Raw genomic sequence first — 15,109 nt, 5'->3', positions numbered from 1 at the left:
TATCGTTAAGATGTCCATACTACCTGAAGTGATCTACAGAATTAATGAAATACCTATCAAAATACCATCATCATTCTTTACAGATGTAGAAAAAATAATTCTACACTTTGTATAGAACTAGAGAAGACCTCGTATAGCCAAAGCAATCTTAAGTAAAAAGAACAAACTAGGAGGTATCAGTCTACCAGACTTCAAGTTGTACTACAAGGCTATAGTAACTAAAACAGTATGGTATTGGCACAAGAATAGAGTCATAGACCTTTGAAACAGGACTGAGAATCTGGAGATGAAACCATCCGTATATGATAATCTAATCTTTGACTAAGCAGACAAAAATATACACTGGGGAAAAGAATCTCTTTTCAATAAATGGTGTTGGGAAAACTGGATAGCTACATGTGGAAGATTGAAACTGGATCCCCACTTCTCACCTCTCACAAAAATCAATTCAAGATGGATAACAGACTTAAATCTAAGGCATGAAACCTTAAGAATTCTAGAAGAAGATGTTGGGAAGACCCTTTCAGACATGGGCCTAGGCAAATAATTTTTGAAGAAGATCCCCAAAGCAATCACAGCAACAACAAAAATAAATAAATGGGATCTGATCAAATTAAAAAGCTTTTGCACAGCCAAGGAAACTATCATTAGAGTGAATAGACAGCCTACAGAATGGGAGAAAATATTTGCTCTCTACACAGCCGATAAAGGGCTGATAACAAGAATCTATCTAGAACTTAAAAAAAAAAAAATCAACAAGAAAAAAATCAAACAACCCCATCAATAAATGGGCAAAAGAAATGAACAGAAACTTTTCAAAAGAAGGCAGAATAATGGCCAGCAAACGTATAAAAAAATGCTCAACATTTCTAAGCATAAGAGAAATGCAAATCAAAACCACAATGAGATATCACCTAACCCCAGTGAGATTGGCCTCTATCAAAAAATCCCAAAACAACAAATGCTGGTGAGGATGTGGAGAGACGGAAACACTCTTACACTGCTGGTGGGACTGCAAATTGGTGCAATCTCTGTGGAAAAGAATCTGGAGATACCTTAAAGAGCTAAAAATAGAAATACCGTTCGATCCAGCAATAGCACTATTAGGCATCTACCCAAAAGAGCAAAAGACATTCTATAATAAAGACATCTGCACCCGAATGTTTATGGCAGCACAATCCACTATTGCAAGGATGTGGAAACAACCCAAGTGCCCATCAATTCATGAGTGGATTACTAAAATTTGGTATATGTATACAATGGAATATTACTCAATTATAAGAAATGACAGTGATCTAGCACCTCTTATATTTTCCTGGATTGAGCTTGAGCCCATTAACCACAGTGAGGTATCACAAGATCAGAGGAATAGCCTCCACATGTACTCGCTGTCAAATTGGTACTAACTTATCAACACTATGGTGCTCACATGATAGTAATATTCTCCAAGGATTAGGGGGTTGGGGGAGTAAACTCACAACTATTGGTCACAGACATGGCGAGCATCGTAGAGGGGAAGGGTATGCCTCTAAACCTCGCTTCAGTGAGGCAAAGACATAAAATGTAACCAGAAGATATTTGCAAAAAAAAAAAGATCTTTCATTTTGGGTTCCAGCTTAGTTTTCCAGTTTCATTTCCTGTGACTCTTCTCTTAAGCACCTGACATTGAACTACACCCTACGACTAAAGGTTTCACAAATGTGCCACTTGCTCTTCACTTTTCTGTATGTTCACGTGAACTATTTCCTTGTTCCCCAGCTGGTCTGCCGCTCAACATTAAGACTCAAGAAACAATTTCTCTCTCTCCCCCTCACCTCACCTTTTTCTCTGTCTTCTTTATCCCATGTTTGACACTCCTATTTCATGCCACCTAAGAATCATTTTATTCCTATATTACAGTGTGTATTATCTCATACAAGAGCTATTTGCATGCCTGTCTGTCTCTCCAGACTCTAAGCTCCTAAGAAGCAGAAGTTTTCATCGTGTCTCTTTGGGCCTAATACAGCACCCAATATATCAGTAGTGCTTAATAAATGCTGGTTATAATAACTGCAGGCATAATGGCTTCATGGAAAAGTGTCATAGAAAAAAGTGAATTGATGTAGAATTTTCAAGGCAGTTCACATATTTGAATATAATTTAAACTGATATGTAGTCAAATGCTAATACTTCACAGATTCATAGTGACTTACATTAAAGGTTCAAAGCTAATTTTTATCAACTTCAGTGAATTAAATAAAGTTCAGTGATTCCTTTGTTACACAGGCTATTATAGGTTCAGAGCTGAGATGAGGGTAACTTACTGAACGTTAGGCAGTGTTTCCATGAGTGAAAAGAGTGGAACTCTACATACTTGACCAAAAGTACATTCCCATAATGCAGTAGCTAAAAGCTGCATAATTTCCAGAAATAATTTACTAGTAAAATTTAGTCTATACAAATACAAAGAATGAAGAGAGACCACCTAAGACAACAGCAAATAGTTCAACTGTGGGTGTTAGTAATACTGAGACGTAAAGGTCATGTTCATTGAGTAGCTGAGGAACTTTGCCACATAATTTTAATTAATACTAGTGAGAATTTACAGTTAACCCTAGAGCAGTATGTGGACACTCTTTAGTATGCAAGTCTATGCGTCTGAGATTATTTTATTTTCTATGCTACAGAACATGAAGCTGTATAATTACTCCACAGGGGAAATGTGCTTTGACTTCATTCTAAATAATTGGTTTAGTTTTTTATTTAAATATGGCTAAAATAAATGACATATCTAAATAAGGTTTATTTTCCTTAGCAATACAAAATAGCAAAGAGATGAGAAATCAAGTCGATGCTGTGAATTGGCGAAAACCTAGAAATAACCAGAATTTCTATATTAGGTGCACAAATAAATAGAGTCTAGTAGATAGTCTTTAAAACAAAAATATGGCAAATGGAAAAGGTAGATTATTTTAATGGGAGACTGTCTTGCACGTGTTTAGCCATTTTCTATTTCTTCATGCAGCTTAAATGATAAAAACATTAACAATACACCTGGTTGACAAACACATGAAATTAAAGATAATCTCACACATTCTGTAATTAATATAATGTGAAGAACATAGATGTTCATAACAGAGTTGAAGATAATCTGGAGAGCAGAATATGGCATATATAAAAACTAGATTAAATATTTATTTAGCCAAAAATAAAAAGATTGACAAGTACAGATCTAAAGACATAAAACTAAAGCATGAAAAATTGAAAGATTCTAGAAGGAAGGAAGCAAAATAATGTAACCATAAGAAATGACTATGTAATCCAGTAAAAATGAAGATATATAGGACTAATCTAGTGTGGATTTGAACATACTGTCATCAACATGAAAGTGATAGCATTGCAAATTGGTTTTAATTCTACTTACAAAGAAGTGCTTGACCTTACAAATTTCAATTTAGATTAGAATAGTTTTGTACACAGGATCCATTACACTGAATTAGATATAATCACTCCATAGATTATATGGAGGGGCAAACACTTGTTTTATTATCTTCCTCAAGTGGTGGTGTTCAATATGCTCTGAGATTCCAGACTGAATTTCACAGGGGCACACATTTTTAAGCATCTTCATTTTTCATGCAGAATATACTAACCACATGAAATCAAAAACATATTGGGCATATTCCCCGAAGACCATGTTATTTACCTGGCAAAACACATTCAGTTTTGGAATCAAATGCAAAGTCACAATTGGGGTTTCTATCCTGCTATCTACATATGGAAGTGTTAGTGAAATTCTAAGTGCAGGAGAATTTTCCATGGGGATATGGTAAGTCCGGAAATGTGTCTATGATGAATCTTAACCGAATAAAGATCTAGATTCACAAAAAGCATGAAGAAGTTTAGACTACAGCAAAGAATTTTCATTATGAAAGACTCAAAGATGTTTATGAGTAAACAAGAGTTTATCTTTAGAAGTAAAAGCTACCCTCTAGTTAAAGCTGTTAATACCAGACAGTAAATATTGACTGCTGATGGGCAGTCCGAATACGTGCACCAAGATAATGACTTGAACCTCAGTTCTTATAAAAGCTGTGTAATCTTAAGTAAGCCACTGCATGCGATTTCTAAATGAGAATAATAATCACTCTCCTACACAAAGTACTATATGCTTACACCTAGCAATACCACCAATTTAGAATCTTTTAGTACAGCCCGGTGTGGTAGCTCATTCCGGTAATCCCAGCACTTTGGGAGGCCAAGGTGGGAGGATCACTTGAGCCATGAGTTGGAGACCAGCCTGGGAAATCTAGTGAGACCCCATCTTTACAAAAAATTTTAAAATGAGCCAGGCATGGTGGTGCATACCTGTAAGTCCTAGCTACTTGGGAAGATCCCTCAAGCCCAGGATCAAGGATGCCTTGAGCTATGATTGTGGCACTGCACTACAGCCTGGGTAACAGAGTGAGATATCTCAAAAAAAAGAAAATGAAAATAGAACCTTTCATTTACTCATCCTCGAAACATATATTGAGTAACCATAAGACACTAAGGTCGATATTGAGATATGACTTGCCTTCAAGAAATTTATAATACGGTTATGAAAATTTATTAGTAAAACAGTATGTTTAGTGCTATACTTGAAGATATTTATGGGTTGCTTTCAGAGGACAGTAAGAGTGGCCCTAGCTTGCACCTGTGTGTTAATACATATTTAATACATTTATTCATTTGATGGCCTTTCAAGTTGCCCACCACCCCCGCCGATCATTTAATCAAGATGGCCAGGCCATTCACAACTGAAAGGAATCAGATCCTTTATGCATTTCCTTATTTATAAAACTCCATCCTTTTCTGCTTCTTTATCATGTAAGTCTGACAACATATTACAAATAAAAATGAGAAGATTCATATTTATTTGAAAGAAGAATAACAGTTGGGATAATAAAAGGGAAGCATTTTGAAAAGATCACACACCCAAACCTTTCTTCACAGGTGAACTATTTCACATGTTGCTCTCCTGTTCTAGAAAGAATTATTAGAAACAAGTTTGCAAATCAAAGAAAATCTCAGCATTGCTGAGATTACATGATCAATATTTTCAAATGGCCAGAAAATAACAATAAAAAATAGAATATTTTCCATTCACCATGACCATTTAAATCTATCTTAAGTTTAAAAGAACTGTTAGGTTTAAAGAAGGTCAAGGCACATATCAGGCAATTGATAGTACCACATCTGAGACTGTAACCTTAGTGATCTCAGTGACAGCAAGTTTAGTTTGTGTCAAAATTATCAGAGGAGTTATCAGAGCTACTGGACCATGTATTAGCATACAGTGAGAGTTTGGAAAACTATTTTAAAAATGTGATTTCACTTGCAATACACATGGTGTATGCTAAAAAGAATATATCCTGAAGACTGACTTTTCATTTTTAAAATAAAAATGTGACTTTTTAAACTGTTTCTATATTTGTTTGAAAGAAAATTATATATACCAAGCTCTCTTTTCTGACACGAAACGCATATTTTTGTCTTTAATTTTGTATTTATGGGGATATCTTAAATATTCTTTTCTTTATGAATTCTCCATGTATTTTAAGGACAATAGATTGCTGAACCCCCATCTATACATACTTCAAATCACTGGTTTAAAATTCTAGACCAAAAAAAAAAATATTTAGGAGGCCTACAAAGAAGAGGATACAATAAGAAAATAAACACTACCAACAAAACCCAGAACTAACAGACCTGACACCTGATTTTATGCATACGGAAACATTTTATGATTTTATGCGTAGAGAAACATTTTCAGCGGTTTAGTGATTCAGAAGTCATGATTCACTCCTCATGTCTTCGGAATTTCTACTACTCCATTAAAAGAACCCTTACTTAGATGTCTAATGATTTCCTAATTATCATCCAAAGGTCTACACATTTCTCCCAGTTTCTGTTCCCCTCCAAGGTGGATGGAAAAGTTGTGATCACTAGGGTTGACCTTGAAGGCCATGGATTGAAGATTGGCCTGGATCCCTGAACAGGTAACATTTGAAAAGCTGCCCCACCATTCTGTTTACCTGACAACTACTGCGATGTGGATAAGAAATATACTTCTTGAATTGTGATATATAATGGTTTGATCTGTTTTGTTATAACAGTAGCCTAATACAACCAGGATCTGATGATGATGATGATGATCATGGTGACTCCAACTTTTATGGAGAATTTATTACATGCCTCATTCTGTTTAAGCATGTTACATATATTAACTTAGTTAATTCTCAAAACAGCTTCATGAGCAGGTACTAGAATTTTTTTCTTTTAAATAAGTTTATGTAACTACTTAATTACAAAGTCAGAATTTCTGCTTTGCTCCACATACTTTAATCAACAAAATCCATCCACCCTCTTATCCAACTCAAATGTGCAATCCTGTAATGCACAAGTTGGGTGCTGTTTGTTCCATAAAGACTTCTCTGACCTTGCTAAGACTCATTTATTCATCCAGCTCTCCCAGCGCTCTGGATATTGTCAATTATAGGATATGATTTAGAAATGTAATACAATGATACATTTTCTGTTTGATTTGTTTACAAGAGACAGACTAAATATGTCTGAAAAAACTGAAGAATCCTTTTTTTTTTCTTTTTTGACACAGGGTCTCACTCTTGTTACCATGGTTAAGAGTGCAGTGGCATCATCATAGCTCAATGCAACCTCAATCTCAAAGTCCTAGGTGAAAGTGATCCTCCTGCCTCAGCCTCCTGAGTAGCTGGGATTACAGGTGTGTGCCACCACACCTGGCTCATTTTTTATTTTTTGTATAGATAGGGTCTCACTATGTTGCTCAGTCTGGTCTTGAACTCCTGGCCTCAAGCAATTCTCCTGCCTCAGCCTCTCAAAGTGCTGGGATTGTAGATGTGAGACACCACACCCAGCCAAGAAGAATTCTTAAAGGAAGGAACTATATGACATTCATCATTATGTAGTCCATAAATACTATAGAGCTCAGGCACCTTTTGGGTGATAAGTAATGTTTTGACGAACTGTGTTTAAATTTGATAAAACTGCTTCAGATTCACTATTGCAACAGAATAGGTGGCTATTTTAAGCATAGAATATCTTCTAAAAATGCTATTTGTACTAAGGCTAAGTATTGCACTTAGTGAATTTAAAATACATCGAGTAAAATGATTCTTAGAATATTTTGCAGTTTAATATGGTTGTAAAAAAAACTCTTGACCATTGAAAACCATTCAGAAGATAAATAGAATGCGTGATAATTATTGCCATTGCTCTTGATAATTTATGAGATATATTATATTTTGTGACATTGATAATCTATACAAACATAGCTAATGAAATAATTTACTGGTTGCTACACAGACAAGGCCACCCTGCCAGCCCGGGGCAAGCATACCAGCAGTGCTGTTCACCTGTCGGAGGACAGAGGTGGGGAAGAGGCCTGCAAAGGCCTGTGAACTAGGTTTGGAGATGCCTAATCAGAGAAACCTGAGATTCCAGATCTAGAACAGGGAGCATGGGCTCTGAGTGGGAATGTTCTCTTAGCTCTTAAGACTCCTTGCCAAGTGGGGAGGGGTATAGCCCACAGAGGGACAGTGTGGTCACTATGCAGGATCTCAAGGTGGTACTATGTGGCTGACTGATATAAAGACAGACAACTGATCAAAGACAGGCCAACAGGATAACTTTAGTGGGGACTGACTGTTGTACCAAGGTACACAGAAATGCCAAGTGTTGGGGGCACGTGCCAGGAACCTAATGGGTAGTGACTGGAGCAAATTTCCATGAAGCCCCACTAACTGGGTCCTTGGAGCTTTTCCTGCCCAAAGATGACCTGCACAATTGTTCTCAGTTCTCCCACCCATCATCCTAGCATCTTTAGCAAAAATGTCTATGATTTATGTAAAGTAAGGTAAAATCAACTTCCAGTATGTGCACTATTAATCGCAGCTATTAATATTATTGATCTATCGAGACCCCCCTCTAGAACTGGGGAGAGAGGCTACAACAATAATCAATGATACGTGAAATAAAAGAAAAACTATCCCACGTTCAAGGAAAGATATGATTTTCTTAAACGTAAGAGATTTTAGAACCTCTCTGATTTTGATAACATTAATGGGCTTTAATGAAGAATAAGATAATTTGATATGCTGAGCAATCTGATTCGGGCCTTTTAATTAGCACTTCTTGTCTATTACTTATGCAGAACGGTTACTGCAGAACACTGTTACATAATTTTCAATTTATGTGCAAATTTCAGGGTCAAACAATGATCGAGTTATGTTTTCCTGCATAAAATGAATACAAACAAGTCTAATATTAGCATTGACCCTTCCCATTGAACTTGCCCATATTTGTGAGATATATAAAAATTTAATTTCTACTATATTTTTGATATAGCATTTCAATAAGACCTTCAGAATTCAATAGGTTTATTGTGGACTGAAGATCACTGTTGAAACAGGACTCAAGGTAAATAATTTTTACCTTATGTTCTTTACTTTATAATTGTTAACATACAGTTTAGCTATAAAAAAGGAAATTTTAAATGTTTTTAAATGCAATCTTAAAACTTCTCTGAACAAAATCTTTCACAACTGCATGATTTGGTTAAATTTAATTAATCTTTCTAAGCCTCAGATTCCTCATCTGACAAAAGGTGATATTGAAGTTCCTGGATGAGTAACAGTGTTGCATAAACATTAAACGAGCTAATGTATGCAAAATTTTCAGTACACGTTTGGCATTTAATAAATGTTTTATTAACATTAGTTTTTCTATTAACATTAGTTCTTCTTGATGCTTGATTTCTTGCTCTCTTAGACCCTTTGTTTCTTTAAGGGTTCTTCTAAGATTTTGCGAAAATAAAATAAAATATATAAAGTACATTCAAAGCACTCTTTTATGTGTATAATGTAATATGTTACATGTAACATTAAATGTATAATGTCACATTACTGTATGCATATTAGAATTATCTGAAGCTTTAAAAAGTTTGGGTGTCTGCAGCCCACACTCAGAGAGAATGATTTAATAGGTCCAGCATGAGGCCTCAGCAGAAACAGTATTTTAAAAGCATCCCAAGAGATTTTAATATGCAGCCAAGGTTGAGAACCACAATCATGGATGCATTTCACAATCAGAAATAAACATTATTTAAAAATCTTTTCAGAAAAAGAAAGAAGAGTGAGAGAGGAGAGACAGTTCGAGAAGAAGAAAAAAGGAAGAAAAATAATTTTTTGCCTCTTCAGAGAAATACATTTGTCATGGTGGGCTGTGGGTAACATTAGTATCAGAACCAATCAGAACAAAGGTTATAAACTTAAGCAAGGAGTGTATTTCTGAAAATAAGCTTTCTGGGTTCCTGGAAAGCTTGAGATTTGGAATTTTTCAGATCATCTAAACATTGAGGCTATGGTTTACCCCTTGATGAGGGATGCCAGTTAAACTTACTGAGTATGTGTTCTCACTATCTCTTTCAGATATTCCCCAGCTTATTGCAAAATAGTATCCAGTGTCCCCAAAAAGCTGTATTAAACTCAACTTCATTTTAATATATTTACGATATTTACTATATGTTGAGATAACTTTAAACCGTGACTCAACTCATAAAAATATATCCAGGCATGAAATAAGTTACACTAAAGATGACCTAGAAATATATTAAGAAGAGTAAAAACATCAGTGAGTGATAAAATTATTAATTTCTTAATATTTCCATTTCTTTTCTGCGTTCTTTTTTTATTAATTCAATAAATACATTTAATCATAGTATAGATTAAAAGAAGCTTTTAATACTTTGGACTATGCTTACATTTAAAGCAATTAAGAAAATGAAAGCATCATCCAGCCAAATGAATTCCTATGAGCCCTTGATAATCAGGATAATCACCTAATTCCACATTTTAGTTTCTATCAGAGTGGGACAATTAAGATAATTCTAATTAACCATTAAGAAATAAACAACTAAAATGAATCCAGGGTGTTCCCCCAGTGCAAGGCACAATGGATTAAAAAAGAAAACATGTAGATGACACAACTAGGAAAGGAAAATGCACCAGCATTTTGTAAAGGGTAAAATAAAACCCAAAAGACAAAAAAAGCCAAAAACCTTATGGCGTATTTTTTAGTAGGGAATTTGGGAAGAAGGAAAAACTCAGAAGTACAAAGTATAATTAAAGATAGACGAAGTCATTACGGTGATGAAAATAGGGTTTATAGGCATTTAAATATAAATAGTGTAGCACTGTTATGGGTTGAGCTGGGTTGAACTGTATCCCCTCCCCCAAAATTCATATGTTGAAGTCCCATTCCCCAGTACCTGAAATGGAGCCATATTTGGAAACAAGGCCTTTAAATAGGAAATTCAGGCTAAATGAAATTATATGGCTGGGCTCTAATACATGTGATTGTATTTGGAGATAGGAATTTAAAGGGGGTAATTAAATTAAACTCCTTTAGTGGGGGACCTTAATCCAATATGACTATTTGCCTTATAAGATGAGGGAGAGATGCCAGGTGTGTACATGCACAGAGGAAAGACCATGTGAGGACATGACAAAAAGACAGTCACCTCCAAGCCATGGACAGAGGCCTCAGGAGAGACCAAACGTGCCAACACCTTGATCTTAGACTTTCAGCCTCCTGAACTGCAGAAAATGTAACTTCTGCTGTTGCAGCCACCAAGCCTGTGCTATTTTGTTATGACTATCCTAGCAAACTAATACAAACACTAAAATTTAAAGATGGGAAACAGAAAAACATGAAGAATATTTATTTAGTCTTAGGGTGTTTTTTAAGCCTAATGACAAAGGCAAAAACAATAACGGAAACTTTGACTAAATTAAATAAATTGGATAAAAATACTTTTATCAGAAGTATTAGAAACAATATGAAAAGACAATGAAAAGCAAGAAAAACAAGTTTACATTATACTTTATAAGAGGGTTAATATAGATAATGAGGAAAGAGCACTTCCAAATCAATACAAGAAAGCAAACAGCTCAATAGAAATTGTTGGCAAGAAAATGAATGGGCAGTTCACAAAAGAAGAAAAATAAATGGCCAGTAATAAGTATATGAGTTACAAAAAAGGATTAACTTCATTATTAATCATAGATGTCAATTAAAACAATATACTACTTACAACTACTAGATTAGAAAATATTTACTTGCTAAAATATTAGTGAAAAACATTGTGGGGGAGGGTTTAAAGAAAGTGATAAATTATTTTACCTACATTAAAAAGGAAAAAACGTCTTGATGGAAGTGGCGGGGTTATAAGAAAGGTCTAAACTTTTGAATTATAGAGACAGGTAAAGATGCCCAAAGACCGTAGAGAACCATGCAATAAGCAACCTCAGCAAAGAGTATGTGGAGAAACAGAGCAAACACTAAGCTAAGTAGAAATTTACATTTGCATACACATTCTTAATTGACAATACATATTAAAGTCATAATTTTGCATATTCTTTTATTTTGAGACAGTCTTGCTCTGTTGCCCTTGTAGAGTGCCATGGTGTCAGCCTAGCTCACACCAACCTCAAACTCCTGGGCTCAAGCCATCCTCCTGCCTCAGCCTCCCGAGTAGCTGAAACTATGGGTGTGCACCACAATGCCCAGCTAATTATTTTCTATTTTTATTAGAGATGGGATCTCTCTCTTGCTCAGGCTGGTCTCCAACTCCTGAGCTCAAATGATCCTCCCGCCTTAGCCTCCCAGAGTGCTAGGATTATAGGCATGAGCCAACATGCCCGGCCAAATTTTGCATATAAACTCAGAAATTACCTTCTAGGAATTTTTGACAGGCTGTCAGTTCTCTACACAGATATTCATTCCCTTCTTCTCCAGTAATAAAACTTAGTTTTGAATAAACACATGTCCTAGATTCTTTCATGGTTTGGCCATGCAACTAAATTTTGGCTAATTAGGTATGAGTAGAATCAACTGATGTGCAACATCTTTAAGAAAACATTTTTAGAAGACAGCTACTAAATATTGCTTGTCTCTTTCCCCACCTTATTTGTTCCTGTCAACCAGAAGGAAACCATAATGCCTGTAGCTAAAGCAGCCATCCTGAAGTACCGTCTCTCCCACAGTATCTCACACACCCATCTCCCCTCTCTGTTCCCACTGTGCCACTCTAGTGCAGAGCATTACTTTTTGCCTGGACTATTGGACTAGGCATCTATTAGAATCATCAACTTGTCTGCACAATATCCCTCAATACTTGTTCGTAGGAGGTATTGAATTAATATTTGTTTTGCCTTCAAAGTTCTCTAATTTTGAGATAGGACTAAAGCTTATGTATAGCAAACCATCTATAATGAATTAGATGCTTCCTTTTCCATAAAAAGATTAGAAAAGTCTCCCTACTGTCAGAGCCAAAATAGGCTCTTTTGAGTGTCACTATCAATACCCAGTTCCATTCAATCAATTCATGACAATGTGAAACTTATGAAAATAAGGAAACCTCTTCTTGGAACTTTCGTACTACATTTCTAGAAATATCTAAGGCCCTCATTTTTCTATCAATAATATAATGAACTGATAAAATATTGTATATTTTAGGTTTAAAAGGAGTAATAAAACCATACAGCAATATGAACAACCTGAGATCGGTACGTAATAAGGGATACTTAGAAAAGTTGTTTGTTATAGAGTATCTTTAAAAATACATAACTCTATTGTCAAACTCCTTTCTTGTTTGTAATAAATGGTTCTAAAAGCAAAAACAAAATTTTTTTTGGTTGAATGCATGGTATCATGTTCTAAGAATACATTTTCAATGACTGTATCGTGGACTTGAGTTTTAATATAGGGTTTCTTATTATCTAAGTTTGGTGAGGCCAATAGATTAGGAGATGGTTGCCATTGAAAAGATAATATTTTATACTCACACATTCCAAATGGAGGGGAACACTGCAGCTACACGGGGAAGCACCAGTGTTGGTAAGAATGCAGAAGGCAATGTAGAAATTGTGGGCAAGAGCCTTTTTTGTGGTTTCTGTGAAGGGCAGATTTACGACTGCCCAATCTGAATCATTTCCATAAACTCTGGGGCATAGTGGCTGCTCCTAGTCTCTGGTACCTGGCCCTGGGGTGATTAGGGCAGGCGGATAATGGCTCTGAGTGTGAGAGCCCCATAAAGGAGGCAGTTGACAAGTGGGCTCTGGATTGCTTGATTTGCATTTGAAAAGTGCACTCAAGAGCAGGTTGTTTACTATCTCTAGGAAGCCTGAGGATTCTAACACATGGTTAACATAACTTGTATACCCAGCTCCCCTATTCCAATGGCACCCCTCTCATTGATAAGTTCACCAAGGTGGGGTTCTGGTAGGCACTTCTGTGTAACATATCAATGCCATCTGACCACAGTTAACTACTCTGATTTGACCCAAGGCAGGTCAATCAAAGAATTTAGAAATACAATTAAAGGATGTTTGCAACAATGTGTCTAGGCTCTGGAACTCTGTACAGTTATATTAATATTTTCTGCATTTGTATGGTGAAGCAGAGAAAGCTGGCTCCACAGAAAGAGGGGGATGAAACAGATGAGCAGAAGGAAACAATTGAGAGACAAGATGCACAGAATGACCACAGTTCTTTTTCCCTCTCACTTTTCAATCTTTGGTTTCCTTATCTTCCTGAAGCTGGACGTATTCCTGATCTTGAGTTGCATGAGATTCCTTGTATCCTTAAATAAACTCCCTTTATGTTTGCTGTTATTGGCAATGAGAGTAGATCTAATTAACATAGAGATTTCCCAGAAGTTATCATGAGAATGTTTAAAGACTAAAAGACCAAAAAAAAGTAAGCTAGTGGAAAGAACTCCAAACCACACTTGGTTTCTTTTTTCTGAGCTCCTTCTTGACCTTTTTTATCAACAATTTAAAACTCTTCATTTCCCAACTCCTCTGAGGCAACTTCCCAGACAATTTGTAGGACTCATTTGGTTCAAATCCTTAAAGAATCTATTCTATATTAAACATCCTTATTCTCCCCTTAAATGAGATTGCTTAGGCGCTGGGTCTAGTATGACCTTGACACCCATTAGCTGTTCAATGGATATTAGTTTCCTTCTACTGTCTTGTCACTTATTCCATGCATATTTCTATGAAACAATAACTTTTGCATGCAACTGCTCAACAGGGGAATTAGGTCAGTATAACACAGAAGTTATATTGATTCATACATGATTTTCCCCGCTACAATAATTCTTGTGCCACCAATGCAGGGCAGGTGAAAACAAAGTGCCTTCACACAGCTGAGCTCAGCAAGTCACAGAGAAATACAGAACTGTTGAGCCTGTGTTTCTCCCAGTGTTCCCTGCTGACTATATCCACATGCTGCGCTTTGGACGTACTTATTTATTGCGTAGCTCTTGCCAGTCTTTGAGTACTTTGCCCTTGTCTCCATAATTCAACAGCCTTAAACTTTTTTATATTACTTTTATATCACAGTTCTTTGCCTCCCATCCACATTATTTTTTTAGGTAAAATCATACATTTACTGAGAAGTTCCTCTGTTTATTATGAATTCAACATATTTTAAACTGTACTAGTGATTTTAATATGATTAATAATGTTTACATTAATGCTGTGTAACTAAGTTATCTATAATTATGTTGGCTTGCTCCAACCCTATTTTCCCATAAGCCCTCTTCTTTTCATATTATTCCAAATAATAGGTTTATCAAAAATTCATATGTTGTAGTCAAAAGAATTGTGTGTATATGTGTATGTGTATGTGTTCCTTCAAATATAATAGACAAGAAATTGGTTTCTAGCTCTGGATTAATATTTGTGAATGAATAAATATCTGTAAATTTTATTGTAACCTGTTTATGTTTGGTCCAACTAGATATAATTTTCTTATGTTCCACATCTACTTATTTTAAATACACCTACAGCTTCTATATCTTATATATTAATATATATTCACACTATATGAATATATATAGCATACAGTATATAGTGTATTATATATCATATAGTGCATATATATAGTATATAGCTCTTCAGGACTGAAGAGCATTATCTTTCAAACATGTAATGGCAACTTTAAAAAATATACAAGTATAAAGTGGAAGTCATTGATTAAT

At 35.4% G+C, this 15,109-nt stretch overlaps 1 protein-coding gene across 1 annotated transcript in view; it reads right to left on the bottom strand.

The window, feature by feature from the left end:
- The window catches only part of MALRD1 (MAM and LDL receptor class A domain containing 1), a 456,545-nt gene that overhangs the window by 155,288 nt on the left and 286,148 nt on the right, over nt 1-15,109 (bottom strand).

Source organism: Eulemur rufifrons, chromosome 25 (assembly GCF_041146395.1).
Source record: "Eulemur rufifrons isolate Redbay chromosome 25, OSU_ERuf_1, whole genome shotgun sequence".
NCBI lineage: Eukaryota > Metazoa > Chordata > Mammalia > Primates > Lemuridae > Eulemur > Eulemur rufifrons.
This window is presented reverse-complemented; position numbering and strand designations above follow the sequence as displayed.